The following is a 24,210-nucleotide window of genomic DNA, read 5'->3' on the forward strand; positions in this document are numbered from 1 at the left end:
GAGGCACTCAAATATTTGTTAATTGAACAGTGTAAAGACAGATTTTAACTGGCATCAAAATTCTCCAATCTTCCAACTGGAAGAACCTTTAGCAATTATTTAATCTATTGCCTGCCTCCATGTAAGAATCCTTCTATTACATCTCTGATAGATAAATCATTTAGTCTACTTGAATACAATGTCTCATAGAGACCTCATTATTTTGTCTTAATGTCTATTGTATTGTTAGAAAATGCTTTCCTAAATGAAAGCAAAAGCTATCACCAGACCCCTCTCCCTATAACTTGCATATAATGGTCCTTATTTTGTTCCCTAGAACAATAAAATCTACTCCCATGTATGATGAAGTTTTCATGGAAAATTATTAGGTAATACATTTCCTTACATAAACATTTGTTGCAGATGAATATCACAATGTTACCATAGCCAGCCAGTGGCCTTTATTTTATAAAATCCCCTCTTATTATCAGTACTTGCTGGTACCTGTATTCATTTGTAAATGTTTGTGCTGACCCTATAAATTCAACATGCTAAATAGATGAAGTATTATATATGTTGTGTAAAATTCACTTCTGCTGCTATCTTTGCCTCTCACCCCTAATTCTACTTCCATACCCTTTTTAAGTGATGATAGCAAACAAGAATAAAAACTAACAAGTTAATATCAGTTAAGCACGTTCAAAAACACTATCTTATTCACTAATGACAAAACTCCTGCAGTAGGTCTCATTATTCCTAATTTATAGAACAAAAAAAGCTTGAAAGTCAGGTAGGTAGCCCAAAGTCTGAACCCACATAGTCTGAACCCATGCTCTTTCTACTGTATCTACTGCTTCCCAAGGGACTAGGGCATTATTGATTCCTGGGACTGTCCTGATTCTTACCCATTTAATTCTTTCACCATAAGAAAGCACTGTGCCTATCTCTCATGTTTATTAAAGACTTAAACACCTGCCTTATATTTTCCTCATTTCAAATTCTACCATTTTCTGAGCAATTTCAACATCTACCTGCACAATTCACCTAACATTTCTACCTTAGAGTTTCATAATCTCTTCAAATACAAAGACCTCCATCTCTACTACAACAACTCAGACCTGGACCCTACCATTTCCTGAAACCATTCTACCTCTAAATCTTAAACTCCAACATCTTATTCTGGGCACAACCTCATCTCCTCTCAGCTTTTTCTCTCTATTTCTAAACCTGCTTTCTCACCTTACTAAGATATCCAATCCCTTAACCACTTTATTAATCAATGCAACAAAAATTCATAGAGTGCCTACATGTGTTAGGTATTATGTCCATGATTAAAAACATAACAGTGAACTAGACAAAAACCCTATCTTCACAAAACTTCCAGTATGGAAGAAAAAGCCCACAAAGTTTCACAAACAATTATAATAAAGAAATGTTGAGGAAAGGAGTGTTATCTCCCCCAGGAAGTCAGGAAAAGCTTCCCCAAGGAAATGATGTTTCATATAAGAACTGAAGAATAGGTAGCAATTGGAGAGACAAATTGGGAAAAGAAGAATGCTCCAAGCAAAGGAAACATGTATCAAAGTTCTGTGGCACGAAGTACCTTAGAGATGAGAATGGTACAAAATGAGGATTAAGAAAGGGCCTAGTGGATCCTGTTAAAAGATTTGAGATTTTATCCGAAAAGTAATAAGAAGCCACTGAAGGGTTATAAGCATGGATACGACATCATCAGATATGAATTGTTAAAAGATCACCCTGGTTACAGTAAGAATGGTTTGAAGGGAACACAAATGGATTTAGGGGAAGAATTGGTTAGAAAAATATTGCAAAAGAGATGGTGGTGAGCTAGACCAGTATAATAACAATGAAGACTGAGAAAAATGGATTACACTTTGTCCCTTTTTGCCCAACTGAAAGTGAAACCAATGATTGATCACTTACTTTACTTTCCTGTAAAAATCTAGTTATTTTACCCTTCTATTTCATCTGTCCAACTTGAATGGATCCCACATTCAACTTCTCTGCTACTAAATGGGGCTATTGAGCAACATAAGATCACATAACCTTACAGAGAAATAAGACTACTAACAATTGGTATTCAGTCTCCTTCCTTTCATTGAAGCACTGCTGTCTTTTGCTTGACTTTGGTACTTCAACCAATCCTCTCAGCTACTATCCCATACCTTTACCATTGTCCTTGACCTCCTGCTCAATCCGTATCACCTCCCCTTACTCCTGGCAAATTACTCTCCCCTCCTACTTCACAGAAAAATATAAATAAATTACAAAACAAAGCAAGAGAAGTTCCTTTAGGTTTCTTCCTCTGCCTCTACCTGCTGGTTGCTATTCTCCTCCTCCCTGCAAAATTCCTTGTCTTCAACCTACTAAAATGGGCTGCTACAGAAAGAGAATGACATTGACTTATATAATAGATAAGATCATCACAATCATCCTTACTGCTGATCTCTCTGTAGCATTTGATACTTACTGACCACTCTTCCTGTCTCTCTGGCTCTATGTCTTGGTCACCTTTGTGGACTCCTCTTCCTGTGCCTGCACCAAAAGCTAGTGCACCCACAATTCTAACCTTAGGCCTTCTATATTCTTATTTTATATCATCCCCACGAGAAACTTCATTCATGGCCCTAAGCGACCAAATGCTCCTTACTCCAAATGTATATGCAGTCCCAAATTCTTTCCATCTCACCTGGGAATCCTACAGGCACTTCAAACTCAACACATAAAAACATGAGTTTGCTGGGCACAGTGGCTTGCACCTGTAATCCTGGCACTTTGGGAACCTGAGACGAGAGGATTGCTTGAAGCCAGGAGTTCAAGACCAGCCTGGGCAAGACACCCCATCTCTACAAAAAATAATTTAAAACATTAGCCAGTAGGTGTAGTGGCTCATGCCTGTAGTCCCAGCTACTTAGGAGGCTGAGGCAGGAGGACTGCTTGAGCCCAGGTGTTAGAGGTTGCAGTGAGCTATGATGAGATCACCACACTGTACCCCAGGCAACAAAGCGAAACTCTGTCTCAAAAAATAAAGAAAGAAAGAAAACAAAAAAAGAAAAGAAAAACCAAAACCAAAACCAAAAACATGAGCTCATTCTCCCATCTCTGTCCCCAACCCTTTCAAACTATTCCTCTTCCAGTATTGTCTATTCTAGCAACTGGTACTACTATCACCCCAATCACCCAAGCCACAATCCTGGGAGCCACCCTGAACTTCTCTCTAGCCTTATCCTCACAAATAATCTTTTACTAAGTTTTACTAATTTTACCTTAAAGGTCTCTCAAATCCATCCAACACTTCCCACAGGCTACAGCTCTTTTATTCTATCTCAGGTTTTCATAAGCTGGACCCCAGGAAATAGCATCTTAACTTCTCCCTCTACCTCTCTTCAGCCAATTGATCAGCCTCTACAAGCAACTGCTGAATAATTTAAAATGCTAATATGACAGTATTATATCTTACTGCTCTAAATTCTTCAATGGATCTCAATGACCAAAGCTTAAGATCCAAATTCCTATACATGACAAACAAGGCCTTCATGATCTGGCTCTATCTAACTCTCCAGCTTTATCTACCTCCCATTATTCCCCTCCTTGTACTCATAGTTAGTTCCCCAAGTATATTATGTGCTTCAAATTTCAGTTCTTTTGCACATATTTTTCCCTTTGCTTGGAATAACTCCTGGTCTAGCAGGTGAATTCTTCCTCTTCTTTAAGAGTAAATTAGGTACTACCTCATTTGCAAAACCTTCTCTAGCTTCCCAAGTTAAATTGCCCACTTCTTCCTTGGTGTCCCCAATGCACCTTGTACCACTCCATTTTTATCATAGTATTTATCACACTGCGTGGTATTTTTGTTTATTAACATGTTTGTCTCCCCACTAAACCAGGAACAATTTGAGGGCAGGAACCCTATCTTGTTCATCCTATAACCCTAGCATCCCAGCACCTAGTAGGCACTCAGTTTTTATTCAGATAAACTGAAGTATATTTGTACAGTACTCCCAACACACACACACACATACACACACGAGTACTGTTGATAGTCAATAAATGTACACAGGCAAGTCTAAAACAGTGGCTCATCTCAAAGACATTTGTTTAAGATTTTGATTGATTTTATTTATGTGATTTTATTTGCAACAGATTTCTCTTCCTAAACATTGCTTAGCTCAGACTAATAGCAAAATCAGTTTGCATGCTCAGAATGTCCAACGTACTTAACAACAGAGAAAATGACCCCAAATAAAATACTGATAGTAGATAATAGAGCTCCATTAAAATGCCCAAGAAACTACTAACTCTACATTCTCTCATCTGCAACATCCCCCAAAACTTCCACATTCTCACTGTATACCCATTCTCCTGGTTCCACTGATGCATTAGAGCTGTGTTTGAGTCCTCTACAAGTCCTCCCAAAACTTACTGGAAAACCACCACATTCTAGACTGTCAAGTATTTTCAAAGGTCAACGGCTCCCCCACGTCTGTGGTGTTTCAGTCCCAAGGAATCCAGACAAGAAGAGGAGGGACAGAGGCACTTAGAAATTTCACTCAATTCTTGATTAGGTGGGAGGGAGAGATGAATGATTGTCTTTGCAGAATTGTTTTTAGTTAATATGGGTCCCTCCAAGTCAAAGAAACAAAATGTAACCTTCTTAGAAAGAGAACTTGACCAAGTCCACTCTAAAGGGACCTATATAACACTAAATCTTACAATCCAGAGGTAATAAGATGGGTCTGAAAGGAAGAAAAGTAAAAGAAAGCAGTGTGTTAACACTTTAGACATCATTTCATTTAAACTTCCAAACAACTCTAAGAGGTTTGTATCATTAACCCCATGTTATTGATGAAGATGCTAAAGCTAACAGAGGTTAGATAATATGCTCAAGGTGACACAGGTAAAAGTGGTAGAACCAGGATTTTTACTAACCCAGTCCACCTGACTCCAGACACCATACACTCACACTATACCACACTTAGTCCATCCAGGGTGGAAGACTGAGAAAATGTGGGCTGTCCACCCATGTGGAAGTCCGCCCTCACTGCAACTCCTCTCAACTCCACGTCAAGAGAAAGAATTGGCTCTGGATTCAGACAGACCTAGATTTAAATCCCAGATGTACTATTTAAGGGCTGTGTAATCTTGGGTAAATAATATAACTATTTTGTGACTCAGTTTCTTCATGCATAAAATGGGGCAATATCTGCATTTCAGCTCTCCTGTTAGGACTAAATAATGTAAGATGTGTAAAGCCTTTAAAGCATCAGTGCCTGGCACACAGGAAGTCCTCAAAAATTGTCAGTTGCCTTTTTTCTGCCCAATTCCGCCTCATACACTCTCCCTCACTCCACTGGTGCACAACACAGCCCCCTATCCCTGGATCTTTCCTTCAAAAGTTTCCTCTACTCTTCCCAAACAAGCCTTCCAGTCCCACAACCATTTCCAAAGCACAGTCTTAACATATACACACAGTGCCCAGCCTATCATTCCCATTCCAGTGTCTTTCAACTTAAGCCTTCAAGAAAATGTCCTAAAAGGGCTCCCTTAGTTGTACCTTCTACCAGATGGTCCCTCAAAAATAACAGCAAAAGAAAAATGTCCGTTCTTTCCTAGATGTACAAGCACAGTTAAATAGCTCATTCATTCCCAAATCTCCAGGAACAGCAACTTCATACATAGTTACTGAAATTCTAATGCCTTAATCTACCAGTCCTACCTCCCTTCCTATACCCCTTACTACTACTCTACTCATTCCAGGTTCAAAGATTTTATAATATTCTCTTAATCTCACATATGTTGTCTATTTTTGGATTATTGGAAGAAAATGTTTACATATCCTTCTACTCACCCTGGACACTTCTGGGTTGTTTTCTACCTCGAATGCAGTGTATGTTTAGGGAATGTCTACTTTCTCCCCCTAAGTCAAACTTGGAGGAAAAAAAACCTCAACCCAATCATATAATTAACCTCTTCCAAAACAATTTGTTTCTTATATGTTGTTATAGATATACACCATTAAGTTCTCAAGAACTGCCTCGATGGCTTTATCACTACCACTGGTACATGTGTATGTCAGAACAAAATGTAACTTTTTTTCAAGAGTTTCTAGTTTTATATCAAGTTTACAAATAACAAAATGAATCTCTAAGAGACAAATCCCATTAACAGCCAAATGCTAACATAAAGATCAAGGAGTAGGGCACAGAGAACTTGTAAACTGGTATTTGTTTCTTCAGTGCTACTGATAAAGGTTTCTTGGATTACAGTTATTTGGGAAATTTAATTATTTGGAAGGCTTACACAATGGAAGTGACCATTGGAAAAATAGAGGCAGAGTCATAGAGAAATTCTATTATTATAATAATGGCACACCAATGGTAGTACCTTGACTAGAAACAGAAATCATTTTAATGTTTATTTTTAGATCCAGACCGGCATGTCTATTTGCCACACACAATGAATTTTTTCTTTTTCCTTTCAGCTAGGGCCAAGGATAGTCCATGGTTTGGGTTAACAAATTCAACTTTTAAAAGAAAAGTCTGCAAAAACAAAAGTTCTACTTGAGCCCTTAAATATTCTGATTACTGAATTTTTGACACAAGAGGGGGAAAAACCCTTACAAATCAACGGAGGCTAGGCAAATAGGAAAACACATTACTTCTCTCACACCAATCCTCAAACATTCCATAGCTAACAACCATCTCTCCTCTTCTTGATTCCTATTAGTCATTTTACTGTCAATTATAGAATTTCCATTCAAAAGGAGAAACAGCAAAAGGAAAAACATTCAAATTACTACACTATGTGCTCTTAGTTATCCACAGGAAATTAATCCACTTCACAAATTTCTTCTGGAAAATTAATTTCCCTCAGCATACAACTACTAGTTAGTTTTTTAAAAAGAAAAGAAATTTGCCTTTTATAAAATTATACAATTCAGTTCAAAGAAAGACACTTTTTATTACTATTATTCTCTAAATTCTCCATCTCTAAGTTTCATACTTCCATCTTTCTTGGCCATACCTAAATCTTGTTTGAACTTCTATAAGCCCAGTATTCAAAACATACACCCAGCACTTGCTGTTATCATATATTGCCTTGTAATGTTAATTGGCCTTCCCAATACTCACATCTTAACTCTCCAATGTGATTATCAGTCATTCATTTAAAATTCACCAAGTTAGTCCAACATTTACCAGCCACTTCCCTGGGGCCTGGGGATACAAATGAAGAAGAGAAGCCACAAACCTACTTTCAAGGCACTACAGTCTGGTGGAAGAAATGTAAACATGTTATTAGTGCCCACTGGGGTAGAAAGAGATATAAGGAGCAAACAGTTTACCCAGATGGGTTAGGGAAGCTTCTCAAACTTTTAGCTGAGTCTTTTTTTTTTTTTTTTTTTTTTTCTGAGACAGAGTCTCACTCTGTTGCCCAGGCTAGAGTGAGTGCCGTGGCGTCAGCCTAGCTCACAGCAACCTCAAACTCCTGGGCTCAAGCAATCCTACTGCCTCAGCCTCCCGAGTAGCTGGGACTATAGGCATGCACCACCATGCCCGGCTAATTTTTCCTATATATTTTTAGTTGCCTGGTTAACTTCTTTCTATTTTTTAGTACGGACGGGGTCTCGCTCTTGCTTAGGCTGATCTCGAACTCCTGACCTCAAGCGATCCTCCCGCCTCAGCCTCCCAGAGTGCTAGGACTACATGTGTGAGCCACTGTGCCTGGCCTTTTAGCTGAGTCTTTAAGGATGTGTAAAAGCTCACCAGGCTGGAGGACAAGAGTACATCCAAGATAGAATTAAGATCCTTGAGGTTTGCATTTTTCTTTTATGCTTTGAAAAATTCTAAACAGGCCTAACACATTGCTTACCACATAGTAGATGCCTAGAAAATATTTGTGGTTCTAAACTATTCATGCTAGTCCATGTGTGTTGATAATGAAAAGCTATCTATACCTAAAATGGGCTTGTGAATTATTTACTGGTTCCAAATTTGTCCCATCGATATGTATAATCAAGGTTGATATGGATAAATATAACTTATATTTGTACAGTGGTCTATTCACTAATAGCTTCTCTTGTTATAATTTTTATTTTTAAAGTACTTTTACAAATATAGCCTCATCATAAAAATTTTTTAAATTAAATACCTCTTGAGGCTTTTGATCCCATCTTTTCTGATGGGATTAACACACCCACACATACACACAGAGAAGTTTACAAAGCTTAAATGATACCCAGATAGCAAGGAGGTTGGACCTATGTATTCTGACTCTGAATGCAGGGCTCATATCTGTTTTCCAGGGATTTACAGCAAAATCAGATCAGTCTAGCCATGCAAACTCCATAAGCTAAAGAACTCTTAATACTTTGCTTTTTAAAATATTATCCATGTTCACCACGCTGTTTCATAGCCACTACTATCCTCCCTAAACCCTCACCAAACCCACAAACATACACAAACTTCCAAGTTGGAGTTAATAAACAGAAACTTCATCCCATAGTAACATGAGCACTATTTGGATCTCTTATGCCTTTTGAAATAATAATTTTCTTTTAGAAGGAACCAAGTCTCTTATATTTATGCACATAAAATCAGTTATGAGCATATAATATAATCTGGCCATTCTAGTCTACTTGGGAATATAGTCTATACACTTCTATTATTATATAATTAACACTCTAGGTCTTATGTGAAACAAACCTGATGTTGAGGTACAGAAAGTCAGACTATTTTCCCTGTTTGGCACTTTACAATTACAGACTTTTAGAACTAGGCCATCAGAGATCATTTCATTCCACACCTTCAAGTTATAGATGACAACACAGAGAAGGTAAGTGGTAGTAAGTGACTTGTCTAAAAGTCACTGAGCTAACTAGTACTAAAACTGGTTATAGAATATAAATCTGTTGACTCCCATTCCAGCAATCTTTACTTGACTTCACATATATCAATAGTTCTCAATTCTCTAGGTAATCCACTTTGTGGACTTACCAGAACTGCCTGAAATCAAATCATCGTTTTGTTTTGCTCATTACCACTAAAGATATAAACTCAATTTAGAAGTATCCTTCTAATGTTACAGCCCTAAGGTCTGAAGTTTTGTAGCAAGAGGATAAGGCAAAATTATATGTGACATAGGGATAATTTTTCTTCTTTCTATTGATAATTGGAAGCTATAATATACTTCTCATACACTATTCAGAAATCACCAGTATAGCTAAATTTTGAACAGGATAAAACATAAAACCAAGAGAGAAATAAAGCATCAACTTTTAACATACTATATTACTTCTCCTTGTCCAAAAGTGTAAAGCCAGAAAGCATCAAAGCAATAACTTTCCTCACATTCATGTTTATTCAGGTTTATTTTCCAGACTAAAATAAATAAATAATATTTCTTTCTCCCCTTAGGAAAGGCCATCATCAGTACAGTAATGCTCAGGTGACTGCAATTCTCCCTGATGAAAACCTTAACCTCTTGACTCAATCATTTGACAAGCACCTACTAAGGACCCTGCTTAATGCAGACTGCTAAGGAAAGAGGATGCATCAACCAATAAGTCATCATCCCTGCTTTCTACAAGTTCATCTGATGGGCTGGTTACAGATAAAACTCCAAGATAGGTATCAGCTAACTTCCTTTAATCAGCAAAGATTTACTGAGTACCAGAGCAGAGATAGAAAAAGATGAAGAGGAAATTTTAAAAGGTGAGAGGTCTTTTACTTTACTAAACAAATTTACTAAACAACTTGCTCTTTTGGATTATTAAAATTACCTGTTTCTCTCCAAGAATGCCAGTCATCAGAAGTTGACTGTAAGGGCTTTTGATGATATTACCTAACCAAATATTTTGGTCAAAGGCACTCTTTCCTTACTCTTAAATTTGAGAAGCCAAGCAGAAACTGATCTGGACTGATACTTTTTTTTAATACCTACTGTATAAGATCCATATTATAAGGATATGATTGATCTTGCCAAAAACCTGGAATGAGTTGTTTTTTATGTAGATAGATGCTTCCAGTAGAATGTACTATAAGATTCTAAGGTCAAACATTATAAATCCTGTTAAGCTTTCTTGTTCCATACAGAGTGGGTCAAAGTAGGCAACCCTTCACAATAGCATAGCACTAGGTCAAGTTTTCAGAGTGACAAATGTCTCTGCTTTTCCTTCCCCTGTCCACAAAAAATACAAAAGGCATAAATTTGTACATAAGTCATCTAGCAAACATCATATTGCCCTCTGAGTCTTTCTCCTTGAAATTAATTCAACAAACCAACCCTTCTGAGTCCTATCCCATTCTTATTTTTAATATTATTATTGGTAGTGGTAGTGGTGATAGCAACAACTGCTAGTTTTGCACTTGAAGAAATTCTTTCAAATATATTATCTCTTTCACTGAAAAAAAAATGGAGAGAGGATAAAAGGAAATATCACAGGCAACTACCTCAAACATCAAAAATCAAGCCTTGGCCAGGCGCGGTGGCTCACACCTGTAATCCCTGTAATCCTAGCACTCTAGGAGGCCGAGGTGGGTGGATTGTTTGAGCTCAGGAGTTCGAGACCAGCCTGAGCAAGAGCAAGACCCCATCTCTACTAAAAAAATGGAAAGAAATTATATGGACAACTAAAAATATATATAGAAAAAATTAGTTGGGCATGGTGGCGCATGCCTGTAGTCCCAGCTACTTGGGAGGCTGAGGCAGGAGGATTGCCTGAGCCCAGGAGTTTGAGGTTGCTGTGAGCTAGGCTGACGCCATAACACTCTAGCCTGGGCAACAGAGTGAGACTCTGTCTAAAAAAAAAAAAAAAATCAAGCCAAATTTAACTGGAATCGAAAAGAAAGCATTTTGATTCTACCAAAGGGTCAAGAAGTTACTTCTATCAAAAAAGCATAGGACTGACTCTAGCAAAGTAAAATCACAAATTTCCCCTTAAACCCTAGGCCTAATTGATTCAATTTGAAATGTTAAAATCCTAGTCTTAGGGCCGGGCGTAGTGGCTCACGCCTGTAATCCTAGCACTCTGGGAGGCCGAGGCGGGTGGATCGCTCGAGGTCAGGAGTTTGAGACCAGCCTGAGCAAGAGCGAGACCCCGTCTCTACTAAAAATAGAAAGAAATTATCTGGCCAACTAAAAATATATATAGAAAAAAATTAGCCGGGCATGGTGGCGCATGCCTTGTAGTCCCAGCTACTCGGGAGGCTGAGGCAGTAGGATTGCTTAAGCCCAGGAGCTTGAGGTTGCTGTGAGCTAGCTGATGCCACAGCACTCACTCTAGCCTGGGCAACAGAGCAAGACTCTGTCTCAAAAAAAAACAAAAAAACCCTCCTAGTCTTAGCAAGAATCTGATACTATAAATCTTTGTTACCCCAATCACTTTTCTAAATGCTTTACCCACAGTTGAATGCTTAATATTCTTCTAAAGAAGGAATACTTAACAATGAAGAAGCTGCCCTAGGAAGACAAACTGACAACTTCAGTAGTCAAGTGCTTTTTCAAGATTTAACTAACATTTACTGTGAACCTATCAAGTATCACATATTACTTATGGGTTAGACACATCCACATAAATCATCTCATTAACCTTATAAGCCATGCCCAAATACTCCTGGATCCCCAATTCCAAATAGCTGTAATACTTGCAACCTTGATCCCACCTAATTAATCCTTAGAACTCAACTAGAAATCGATTCCTATTGAACTCAGCTCCTCACCCTCACAGTCTTAAGCATTTTTTAATGATTTCTATTAGGTAATGCAAAAAGAAATCCTTGTGCTTGTTTTTAAGCTGCTAATCCCAAAATAAATAACACTCATCCCAGGTATGGCACATGGTGATAATAGTCATAATCTAAAACAAGTACTTGCCTTGGATAGCACAAGCTAAAGAATAAACCTAGAATGCTAACAAAACTGAATTTCAGTGGGGCAAAAGACATTAAATTTTGATATTCTTCCCAATCTCAAAGCTCCTTTCTATTCCTCTGAATACAGAAAACTTTTTCTATGTAAAGGAAGTACAGAAGGCAAGTTTGACCCAAGAGTCTCTACTCACATAATCATCAGAAAAAAATGAGGGGAAAAGATAAAATATTCCAACTGGCATAACCACATTACAATGTTAACAACATATTACTGACCATTGTGCTACAAGAAAGAACTTGCAAGTGTGGCAAGGAACTTTCAAGAAGCCAAGGACACAAACAAAACTCTCCAAGTCCTCAAAGCACAAACACATCCAAATGCCAAAGCAGGTCACATTGTCCAGTTTATACCCAGGTACAAATGGCGGGGAAGAGGGAGGGGGAAGAGAGGAACAGCATTACTGGGTAGGTATGCCTGTCAGCACCGAGACAGATTTCTTTCATGGATTCATTAAGAACCTGTTTAACAAAAAGATACTGGGAGTTACACCTATTTTTATGACTTGATTTATTTATGTATTCACAGAGAACATACAATAAATGGCAGCATAACATAATAATGTTTGCAGATGTTCCTTTTGGAATCTGTCAGACTTGTATCTAATTCCTAGCTCTGTTGCTTTCTTGATTTGTGACCTTGGGTATGTTATTTCACTTCTCTGTGCCTTAACAGGGACTTCATCTGACATTCACTATGGTATCCTCAGCACCCTAAACAGTGCCTAAACCACAGTAATAAATATTTTGGATTAATTAATCTATAATTGGGTATAAGAATATCTATTTTATGGAATTGTTATGAGTATTAAAGTGATATATAAAGTGTTTAGTATAACTCAGGGTAGGGTCTCACTATTAATTAGTCAAGTTTTCTTCCCTTTATTTCCCAGCCAGGTCAAAAGTTATGACAGAAAAGCCATGGTAAGGAATAAGATGGGATAAAGGTGGCAGAAGCCAAACATTAGAAGTCACTTCTACTAGGGACCTAGTCATAACAACCAAGGATATTTAGTCTTGGCAGATAAAATTAAATAACAATGCCAGGCCTTACAGTAGGTGCATAATAAATGTTAGTTGATTCAAAAAAATGGTGTTTTGGGCCGGGCACGGTGGCTCATGCCTGTAATCCTAACACTTTGGGAAGCTGAGGCAGGAGGATTGCTTGAGGCCAGGAGTTTGAGACCAGCCTCTCTACAAAAAATAGAAAAAAATCAGCCAGGTGTAGGAGCACTCACCTGTAGCCCCAGTTACTTGGGAGGCTAAGGCAGGAGGATCACTTGAGCCCAGGAGTTTGAAGCTGCAGTGAGCTATGAGTGTGTACTGTACCCTAGCCCAGGTGACAGAGCAAAACTCTATCTCAAAAAAAAAAAAAAAAAAAAAATGTTTTGAATCCTCAGATATCTACCACATAGATAAAAGTATAGTTAAAAAAAAAAAAAGGAAAGCAGAAGGAAAAGAAAGAAAGAAGAAAGGAAAGAAAGGAAAAAAAGAAAGAAAGAAAAGGGATGAGAATGAGTTGCATCTTAAATATACCTGACTACATTTTTTTTTTTTTTTTTTTTTTGAGACAAAGTCTCACTCTGTTGCAGGCTGGAATGCCCTGGTGTCAGCATAGCTCACAGCAACCTCAAACTCCTGGGCTCAAGCGATCCTCCTGCCTTAGCCTCCCGAGTAGCTGGGACTACAGTTGCGTACCATCTTGCCCTGCTAATTTTTCTATTTTTAGTAGAGATGGGGTCTCACTCTTGCTCAGGCTGGTCTTGAACTCCTGAGCTCAAGCGATCCTCTGCCTCAGCCTCCCAGAGTGCTAGGATTACAGGCATGAGCCACCGCACCCAGCCCTGACTACATATTTAAAAGCCAAATACAAAAGATTTTTAGAAGGCTATTCAACCCTTTAAAAATCTCCTGTAAGTAAAAATACTCAACTGATTCACAGTATTTACTCTCTTTTTTAGGTAATAAGATCTGTGTTAAGTAAATTGTTCTTAATTATTGACAGGGTAGTAAGTAAGCCTGAAATATTTGGGTCCAAAACTTTCTTCATCCCTTTATTCCAAAAAGACTAATGTATCTTTGAGGCTACTTCACACACAGCTTGTAATACCATCAGCCTACCTACTTGGAGCGGTTAGGGGAAAATATTTCATCTTCAAAACTGGGAGGCAGAGAGAGTATGCATTTAAATCCAAATTCTGAAGGAATCTTTCTCCTTGAATATGAAAAATTGAATCTCAGAAGAAGATAGTTTTAAGAGACCCTGTTGCATTATAAGCCTGATAAGTAAGCATACAATTTAGTGTCTAAACATAATGAAAACCTATGCAGAAGTGAAACAGCTTGTGGTTAAACCTCATCATATTGTGGTCTTCAACTTCCCATTTCATTTCCCAGGCATCTACTCTGTTTTTAACCACTTGATCCACCTCCTCTTAAGCAATACGAAATAGTAGAAAGACCACTAAACAACAATCAAAAGAATGGGCTCTATACTAAGTTCTATTATAATACTTACTAGGTATGCAAACGTAAACCAGTCACTGAAAACTCTCTGAATTCAGTATTAACAGAGAATAAGGGGCCAGATTCAGTGCTTTTACGAAGTTTTCCACCAAGGAACCCCTTTGGAGAGATGTATCAGAAACGAACCAAACCTAGCTCCTTTATTGCCATAACCCAGATTGAAAATGTGTGCATCGTTCTTATTTCACAACAAGTTATCAAATTCTATTTATTTCTCTTCAAATCACTCAAATCTCTCCCCCTTTCTTCATTACTATCACCCTTGTAGAAACTCCTTTCCCTAGACTATTAGAACAGTCCTCTAACTGGTCTCTCTTCCTCCATTTTATACAAGGTTGAATTAGTTTTCCTAAAATACTAACTTACACATACAATTCCATGCTTGGGGATTTTTCACTCTAAGTATATAAACCAAACCCTTTGCCTGAGATGTAAGGCTCTAATTTATATAACTCTCCAACTTTATTGATCTCATTGCCCTCCTAGGTGATACACTGTGCTGCAAACTACTTGTTCTGCCCCCAAAACAAGGTGGGCTCAGCTCACTGTTCTCCTGCCTTGAATGCCTCTACACTTACCTAGTCTTCTCTCTTCTCAAAGGTCTAGATTACCCTAAAGATAAAACCTTTCTTTACCTATTCCCTCTAAACTTCTATATAACTCTATGTAAGTGTACTCTTCACTTGGTACTTAGTACTTATGACTTTATGTCACTATTTATCTCGTTCTGCAAATATTCAGTGTTCACAACTAATTACTGAGTTCTTGATGACTTTAACTGTTTCTATACCTGAGGCCTAACTTTTCAGAGAGTAGATATCCAAAAAACTGTTGTTGATGGTAATACTACCTTGAACAAGTCATTTAAGTTTTCTGGTCCTCATTTTCCTCACCCAGAAAATGATGATAATATGTAAATTTCCTTGCAGTTCTAAAATACTATTTGATGATATACATACTGCTCCAAAGCCTGTATTTCTCATATTTCTTTTTTTCCTGTATGTGCATTTATGTATATTTAACTATGTCCTATTTAACCCAGAATGTCAACACCCAAGGGACCAATTCTCCTACTATTTGTTTATTTACTGGATAATACCTCCTTAGTGCACCTTGCCCAGATTCTAATACACAGCAGTGTTCAGTGGAAAAGAAATTATAGTTTCAATCAGGCAGCAAACATCAAGAGAAATTTGTGTAATTTTTTTATATTTTAATTTTCATAATGAACTAGTATATTACCAAAAATTACAAAAATGTGAGAGAGAAGTAATTTACTGTTGTTAAAATGAGGGGCCACCTTGTGCCAAGAATAGCCAAGAATAGCCAAGAATTTACTTTAGGCAACAAAAGAAGCTAGGAGGATGCAGCAACTCTAAAGTCTAATTCTCAAATTCTATTTTCATAGTTCTGAGAAGGAATATGATAAATCTCTATCCTTGGTCAGTAAATAGGGACCAAGTATTCTTCATGTCAGAGAATCTTGTCCCTTAGAACTGATGGAAAAGTTCTGGAAATGAACAGTTTAACACTCAGCCAGGTAAGCTGCTAGTTCAAAGGAGAAAAAAGCAAATGCTCACAAAGAAACACATAAGAGGAGATAAGTTTTCAAAACAGATGGGAACTTGCTGTTCTAAAATATGTTTTTGTTAGCAGCATTACATTTTCCCATTGTCTTGCCTCAATTCTTCATATGAAACTATCAAGATTTTTTAACACCAAAGTCTCAGAGGAATTCTCTTCTTTTTCTTTGATGTCAGTTATTAATGATTCAAAAGGCACTAGCAGACCAGCTCATTTTAAATGACCCTGACTTTTCAAGTAATTATTTTAGAACACAACACTGATACTTTCAAAGCTGCATTCTATATATGATACTTTCCAAGTTGCTATCTGTAGCATGTGGCCTGGATACAACTTTGACACAGTTAAGGTACAAGGTTTACAAGGAATTCTAAGCCAGGTTTTGATGGATAAGAGGAAAGAGAACCTCTTTAAATGTTTATACCTATCCCCCTTTTTCCACTGCTACTCCTCAGTTCTATTCTATATTATCTGCTAACTCCTATCTACTGTTTCTTTGCTCTTTCCCCTGACTTCTACATTCCCCTCCTCCCTCCCCTAAGAACAGTTCTGAGAACCACAAGGTAACAGTCGGGTGCTAGGAGCCAGGGCTTTTGCCCTCTTCCCTGTTAAGTCCCCAGATAAAACCAAAGGGTCACAGGCGATTTTCTCTTCCATGGTTTTCCCCACCACCAGATCCCCCTTACCAAGACTAGAGAGGAGACACAGGAGTAGGAGATAAGGAAAAGAGAAAGTCATTTACTAATAAGAACTATAAGCTCATTAAAGCCAACTCAATTATATGTAGATATTTATGGCAAAAGTTTTCCTCTCAGATTTCCCAGAGCCTACTCTGACCTGCAATTCTCACACATTTCCCCACAACTTTCTCTAATGTACTAAATGTGAGCTCAGAAATTAAAAAAAAATAATAACATCAAAAATTTGAGCTAAAGATAACTGCAAATGAAAATCAGTTGCAACTTAAGTTCAGAAATGCATTTTATAAGTATAAATGGATTTAGGATTATTTACTTCAAAAAAGTCCATGATATTGCTTTTCAGAAACCCAAGAGAAAATCAAGACCTGATGTATTAGGTTTAAACTATACAAAATTGCCAAGAGTTGACTGTTTTTTACCTACAAGATAGCAACTTCGTATAGTTCAACTTAATGTTTAATTTCCTACTTGGGGGTAGGGGGGTCTTCCATGAGGCCAAAACAATGTTATATTGGACTATACATTACAGAATTAAAAGTTTCAAAATACACTGAGATACAAGCTGGCCTCATCAATAAAAAAAGGAGTGTGGTTAAAAGTGTATATACATGTATGAATGTGTGTATCAGGCTTTATTCTTTATGAGCCAAAGAATTCCTGGTCCTGAGCAGTACTTGGTAAGTGAACAGACAGGCTGTTTTTTCTTAATGCCCATTTCCAGTGAAGATGTCAAGACCTTGATGACAAAAGCAGAATTTGATAGCCAGCAAAATGAGTCTGGCTACAGGAGCACACTGTCTCAAAAGCCACCAGGATCAATTCCCAGGAGTTTCCCCATTGGGATGATATTACCTATCAACTCTCACTTCAATTTTTAAGGAATGTTTGCTCTCACCCCCTGCAGGAAGTTAGTCTTGACTACTCTCACCATTAATATGCATTTTTATATAATTTTCAGTGCTGAGTGCTTCTTTGTAAGCTTTAGTTTTCATGGAGACCACACCAATAGTCATAATTAAATTGATAGTTCACCAATACAAAGGATGGTCTTTACTTTTTTTATTCATTAACGTAACCATTTAGTCACTAGTGACTAAATGCCTACTATGTGTAAGTTACTGTGGGATACAGTGATAAAAGAGACTACTTATCTGCTCTCAAGGAGCTTACAGTGTGGTAGAAAAGGTATGCCAAGGGCATAAATAAACCAAAATACAAGAATATACAACTACCACATGACAAAGTACCAAGTACCAATGATAGGAGGATTCAGCAGTGGAAAAGATCATATACTGTTGGAAGAAAAAATCAGGAACGTTCTGATGATGGAAGAGATAGTTTACACTTGGACTTTAAGAATGGGTAGGGTTTTTGTTGTTGTTGTTTTTTTACCAGAGCAAGTGGGGAGGGCAATAGAAGAAACAGGTTTAAAGATTTAGTGATGGGATGAACTAGATCTACATGTAGACATATCTGAAAAGTAATGTTCAAAGAAAAAGTTGCAAAAGGATACATACAGTATGATTCTGTTTATGTGAGATTTCAAAACAAAACTACATATTGTTTATGAATATATATATATATGAAAAAAGTATAAAATATGAAATGGAATGATGTATACCAATTCAGGCTAGTAGTCATTTCCTAAGAAAGAGGAAGGGGTAAAGGATGTAGGTTGGGACTTTAGCTATATCTATAACATTTCATATTTTAAAGAGAGCAAGAGACCTAAAGCAAATATGACACAATGTTAATATCCATTAAATTTGGGTTGCAGGCTCAAACTTATCTGTTAGGGTTTTTTCCCTGAACTTTTCTAAATGTTTGAAATATCTCATTATGCAAAATTTACAAATTAAGAAAGGACCAGGTGATAGGAAGAATGGAGGAGTCAACACAAAAAGAATAATCAGGAGCAGGATGGTCCCCTAAACATTAGGGGTATGCTTGATTAGTTCAGTTTTAGACTCAAGAGCAGCCTTCACATCTCTCAAACAGTGTGCACAAGAGGTGCTTAGATCAGGCGGCTGACAGTAATAGACAAGAAGGAAGTTTTTATTGCCATCCAAAATCAGATAGCTAAAGGGAGTGAGAAACACCTTCCCACATAATTTAAATGCCGGTGTAACCAAGTCATCTCCCCTAAAACAAAGCCAAGGGACCTTCCAGTTACATAGGAATTCAGATAAGGACTCACTGTGAGTAGTTATTTTGTGTCTCCTCTCTTGCCTCCCCTCCCCTCTCCCAAGCACTCATAAACAAAAACAAAATGTACCCTCGCCCACTTGAGAAAGAATTAAGAATTGGCAGCTCTGTTAAAGTGGACAGCTTCCAAACCAAAACCCTTCTGAACTGGGAAAGATGTTGACAGAACTCAGAGAAAAGAATTAAAAATCACAATTCAGTCAAGCTTTGAGGAAGGCCTATCAGTGGAAGGTATCCATCCTTCTACACTCCCTGAGATCCAACTTCCTCCAGGGAAATCCAAGGCCGCCTAAGATGCCCTCTATCCTGTTCTTCCAATTTCATCTAGCAAAAATGACTGAAGCACAAAATCCAAACTCTCATTTAGCATTTAAAAATCAAATGAAATTAAAAATACATATAGGGAAGAAACATTTAGAATCTGAGTATAATGATAATTCTTTTTTTGTCTTAGATAAATATATTTTTTGTCAGTACCCAATTTATCATAGCTTATTTCTTTTAACAGAAGTTTCACTGGCACAACCTAAAACTAAGTTTAAAAGAAAATAACTTAAAGGAAACTTAGCAAGAGAGATAAATATACTCAATACAACAAATACCTTAACATTCTTCTGTATCTGAATCATTACAGCTAAAGAATCCTAACACCCTACTCATCCCACTCCAGGGCACCCAATTGCCCCAGGTCAAAAGTCTCTCTTCCCCATGGTACTCTCAGAGCAGGCCTTCCTCAGACAGACCTAAGCAAATACTACTGTTCACTTGGGACTGGTAAAAATGACCGTGGAATGAAATGACATTAATTCCCTCTGTCTTCCAGTACAATACAGTGAGGCAGAACAAAACAAACACTGGAATGGGACTTGGAAGAGAACAGAGAGGTGAACTCACATTTACCTACCACATGCCAGCCACTGAAGATTGAATTTTAGACCAAGCTATCACCAAACCACTTCTGTGATCCTGAGTTAACCTTATGTATTCCACTTGAAAACAAATGAGGAAGACTAAGAGAGCATAAAAGTCCTTCCAGTTCTCTGATTCCAGAATTCCATAAACATGATCATTTTCAACAAATTTATTATGGTTAAGCATAATGAAGTTATTAAAAGGCCTTTTGCTTTGTCCCTCTCCAATTTATCCTACACACCACTGAGATAAACAACCTTTCTAGGATGTGAAACTTATTTTATCATCCAATGCTTAAAATCCATAAATAGCTCATCATTTATTGCAAAACAAGATAAAGATCTCTGTGATCCAGCTTTGCCTACTTCTCCAGCCTCATCTTTGCCCTTCAAACCTGTCCTCCGGCCATAATAATTACTTAAAAGTTATCTGAAGAAGTCTGGCTATTGCATTCCTTTAAGCTTTTGTTCAAGGTGTTTTCTCACACTGGAAAGTACTTCTACCCATCATCTGTAGGGTGTATGCTTAATTCATCTTTCAAGACTCAGCTCAGGCCAGACATGGTGGCTCACCCCTGTAATCCTAGCACTCACTCTGGGAGGCCAAGGCGGGAGGACTGCTTGAGCTCAGGAGTTTGAGACCAGCCTGAGCAAGAGTGAGACCGTCTCTACTAAAAATAGAAAAATTAGCTGGGTGTCATGGTATGCACCTGTAGTCCCAGCTACTTGGGAGCCTGAAGCAGGAGGATCACTGGAGGCCACGAGTTTGAGGTTGCTGTGAGCTAGGCTGATGCCAGGGAACTCTACTCAGGGCAACAGAGTGAGACTCTGTCCCCTACTTCCCCCGCCCCCCCCAAAAAAAGACTCAGCTCAAGTGTTATCTCCTCAGAGAGGCTCTTTACAACCTCTGCATGCCCAAGGCAGAACTGACCTTTGGGCTCCCACTCTCCCCGCTACATAATTCACATAATTCTATCACAGCATCTATCACACTTCGTACCACCTATATATTTACACATCTGCTTCCTCCCACTAGACCCAAAGTTTCCTCAATGCCTAGGACAGTAGGCATTACAAGACAGGAGACATTCAATGGATATCTGACAGAGTAAGGAGTAGAACAGAAAACAGGAAAGAAGGAAGAACCAATTAAGGTGGCCTGGAGAGCAGGAAATGCTAGTGCTCAGGTTTATCAGTACCACTTTCTTTGCCCTTCTGCTCTTACCCTAAACTCTAGTTCTCAGAGAGCTTATTAACTCTCTTGGCTACAGCTACTACACCTATGTGGATGAACTAAAAAACTGCATTTCCAAACTTACTAATCCTCACCTCTACCCCAGCTTTGGACTCCTAACTCTCACAACCAGAATAGCTCTCATTTGGACATTTCATTACCACTTTAAATCCAACACATCCCAAGCTGAATTCATCACATTCCCTTAAAAAATGAGGTAACTTCTTTATGCCAGTCAATGTCTCAGATACCCAGGCTTAATATGTCATTGTCATACTTGACTCCTCACCCTTCTTCATCTCCCACATCCAGTCCTCACTAATTTCAATCTTTCCTTCACAATCTCTTTTTCATTCTTTCTTCTCCTTTGCCCACCCTCCATAACTCTAATTTGGGCCTCATCACTTCATATACCCCAGGTGTCAACCTCCCTTCCCTCCAAGTCAACCTGTGTCTTACTATCACCATATTGCTATCCTAGTCAAAAATCCTCAGTGGTTCCCTATTTCTATCATCTAAAATATAAACTTGTAAGACCCCTATAAATACAGCTCCAAACCAACTTACCCACCTTCATTTCACTACTAGTCATTACTGTTCAGGTCAGTCTCATCACTGCCCCAAAAACATCTCAGGTATGGTCCTGTTTCCAAGCTTTTTCAGCTCCAAAATGATTTTTTTTATTCCCTTCATCTTCATCCCTTATACCTAATATACTTTTAGTTAAGATCTGAAATAAGTTATAACTCCTCTGTGATAACATTCATAACTACCTGCATACTCTTCTCCCCAAAATACCTAGGGTATGAGGTCTGTACTATGCAACTGATAATATACTTTCACATTTTAAAATTTTGTCTGGTATATTAATAGGGGCTCAATAAATGTTCCTTCCTTCCTGTTCCCCTTACTCCCAGTTGGACTATAAACTCTTCAAGGGCATGAAGTTGTCATTTTTCCTAATCCTCCACAGCACCTAGCATAGAATTAAATTCATAGCAAGTCATTGAAAATAATAGGTTAGTAATTTCTCCTATCCAAAACTATTTCTTAGAGGAAATAAAGGGATAAGACATAATCCTAAAGAACACAGTTGAAAATAATCCCTCTGTAGTATAAAATAAGATTCCTGACTTTTCTACCTCTGATTTCCAGCTCAGAAATACTAGTCCCCTGGCTCAAGAAGTAAAAAATAATCCTGTGCTCATGACATCACAAACACATAGTGTGGTAATGATTATAAGAAGGTAGGGGAGGGTGGCAGAGACTAAGGAAAGCAAGTCGACTGAAAGAAAAAAGGTGAAAGAACAGTGTGTGATTTTGGTTACTTCTTAAATGCGGACAATTCTGCCCACTTTTTCTTTTTCTTTTTTTAATTAGCCATATTTTCAAACAAGTTTCCTTCAGGAGGAAAAATGTGACAAAGTTTTCAGTAAAGCTGATATCTGGAAGAGCCTCTGCAAAGCCCAAGTCCTTTGAAAAAGCCAGCTTAATCTTCAACAACGCAACATAACGCAGTGGGATTCCTCCAGATATTGTGAGTGAAAACTCATTCTGGCTGGAACACATTCTGGCTGGAACACAGGCATCATCTACCAGTCATCCCTAGGATAAGGCAGGCAGACTAAGAGGTCACATTGGACCCGTACAGATTTTGAAAAAAAACTGGTCTACATTAACATATGCAGTATAGTCTATAGTCTTGATTATCCACAAATGGATTATTCATTTTATGGATTTCTGAGGCCAAATTCTTAATCCAAGATTCACTGTTCTTCACCATCAGTATATTCTCCTCACCATCAGGTAATTCAGGCTTAGAAATCCAAATGTATTTCAATACAAGTGTGATCCCAAAAAATGAAGATAAATTTGGTTTAACAAATAATGCATTTTTGAGAATCACTTGAGGCCAAGAATTTGAGACCAGCCTGGGCAACATAGCTACTTATTTGATTTTTTTAAATCAAAATTTTTTAGAGACCTCATCTCTAAAAAACAAAAATAAACTAGCCATGCATGGTAGCGTGGGCCTGTGGTCCCAGCTTTCTGAGAGGCCTGCTTGAGCCCTAGAGTTTAAGGCTACAGTGGGCTTCAATTGATTATGCCACTGCACTCCAGCTTGGGCAACAAAGTGAGACTCTGTCTCTAAAATAATTAATTAATTAATTAATTAAATTAAAAAAATAAAAAGTAATGCATTTTCAAACCAAGAAATTTCTTTGTTAAGTTCTAAATTACCCATAACAGTGCTCCCTACATTAGCAGAGATAACTAAGGGTTAAATGTACTTGAAACATAACACTGTCCTTACCATAAGCTCTTGAGGAGAATCCAGCCATAGTCTTGAGACTTCCCCACAGGTTGGTGCACTATGAGATAGGCATAAGCAGAGCTCAGTATAGTGAGTGAGGTGTGTAAATACAAAATCTTCTACAAGGAATCCTATGTCTCCTGGATAAGAGGAGACATCCCTTTAGGCCAGGATGGTACAGAAGAGAAGAGTCACAATGTTCCGGTGCCTGCCTGATTCCATATCCTTGAGTTCCCGGACCAAAGGGCTCAATACATCTAATTAAATCTACCCTTTGTTCAAAGACCTACAATGACTCTATTGACCCTTCTATCAACATCCAACAGAGTCTGGCTTCTGAGGCCCCTCCACCCTCTTGCCTGTTCTACCCATGACTTGACCAACCCACATTCTATCCAATCACTCTCATTTATTCCCCCCACACTCAACTTAGTCATTCATACCATCACTGCACACTGTACATTCTATATTTTGTTTGGAAGATCCTTTCTTTTCCTTTATTCCCAACACAATAACTATTTCACTTAGTTGAATACTCATTTATTTTATAGATAAGGAAGAAAAGTAACTTGTCCAAGGTCACATAGTAAAAAGTAGAACCAAGATCCATCTAACTCCAGAGCCCATACCGCTGACTAACCCACAGCCTCACAAGTCCATTTCAAAATTTACTAATTCAGAAAACTCCCCTCACTTATCTCATTGATTCTTTGCTGCTACAAGTTTTCTCAGCCCTTACCTACTCTATTTGTAGCACATTAAACTTGGTTTTATTTATATGCTGTTTCCTAAATGTTAAAGATTATACTGA

General features: G+C 37.9%; 1 protein-coding gene across 2 annotated transcripts in view; it reads right to left on the reverse strand.

Annotated features, from left to right (window-relative positions):
- The window catches only part of OTUD7B (OTU deubiquitinase 7B), a 56,281-nt gene that overhangs the window by 28,787 nt on the left and 3,284 nt on the right, over positions 1-24,210 (reverse strand). Inside the window, exon 2 of one of the 2 annotated variants that reach the window (XM_045544922.1) lies at positions 23,400-23,457. The exons of the other annotated variant lie outside the window; for it this stretch is intronic. The gene's annotated coding sequence lies outside the window, so the exon portion shown is untranslated. The remainder of the gene's footprint in view (positions 1-23,399; positions 23,458-24,210) is intronic. 2 annotated transcript variants of the gene reach the window in all.

Source organism: Lemur catta, chromosome 3, assembly GCF_020740605.2.
Source record: "Lemur catta isolate mLemCat1 chromosome 3, mLemCat1.pri, whole genome shotgun sequence".
In the NCBI taxonomy this organism is placed as follows: domain Eukaryota; kingdom Metazoa; phylum Chordata; class Mammalia; order Primates; family Lemuridae; genus Lemur; species Lemur catta.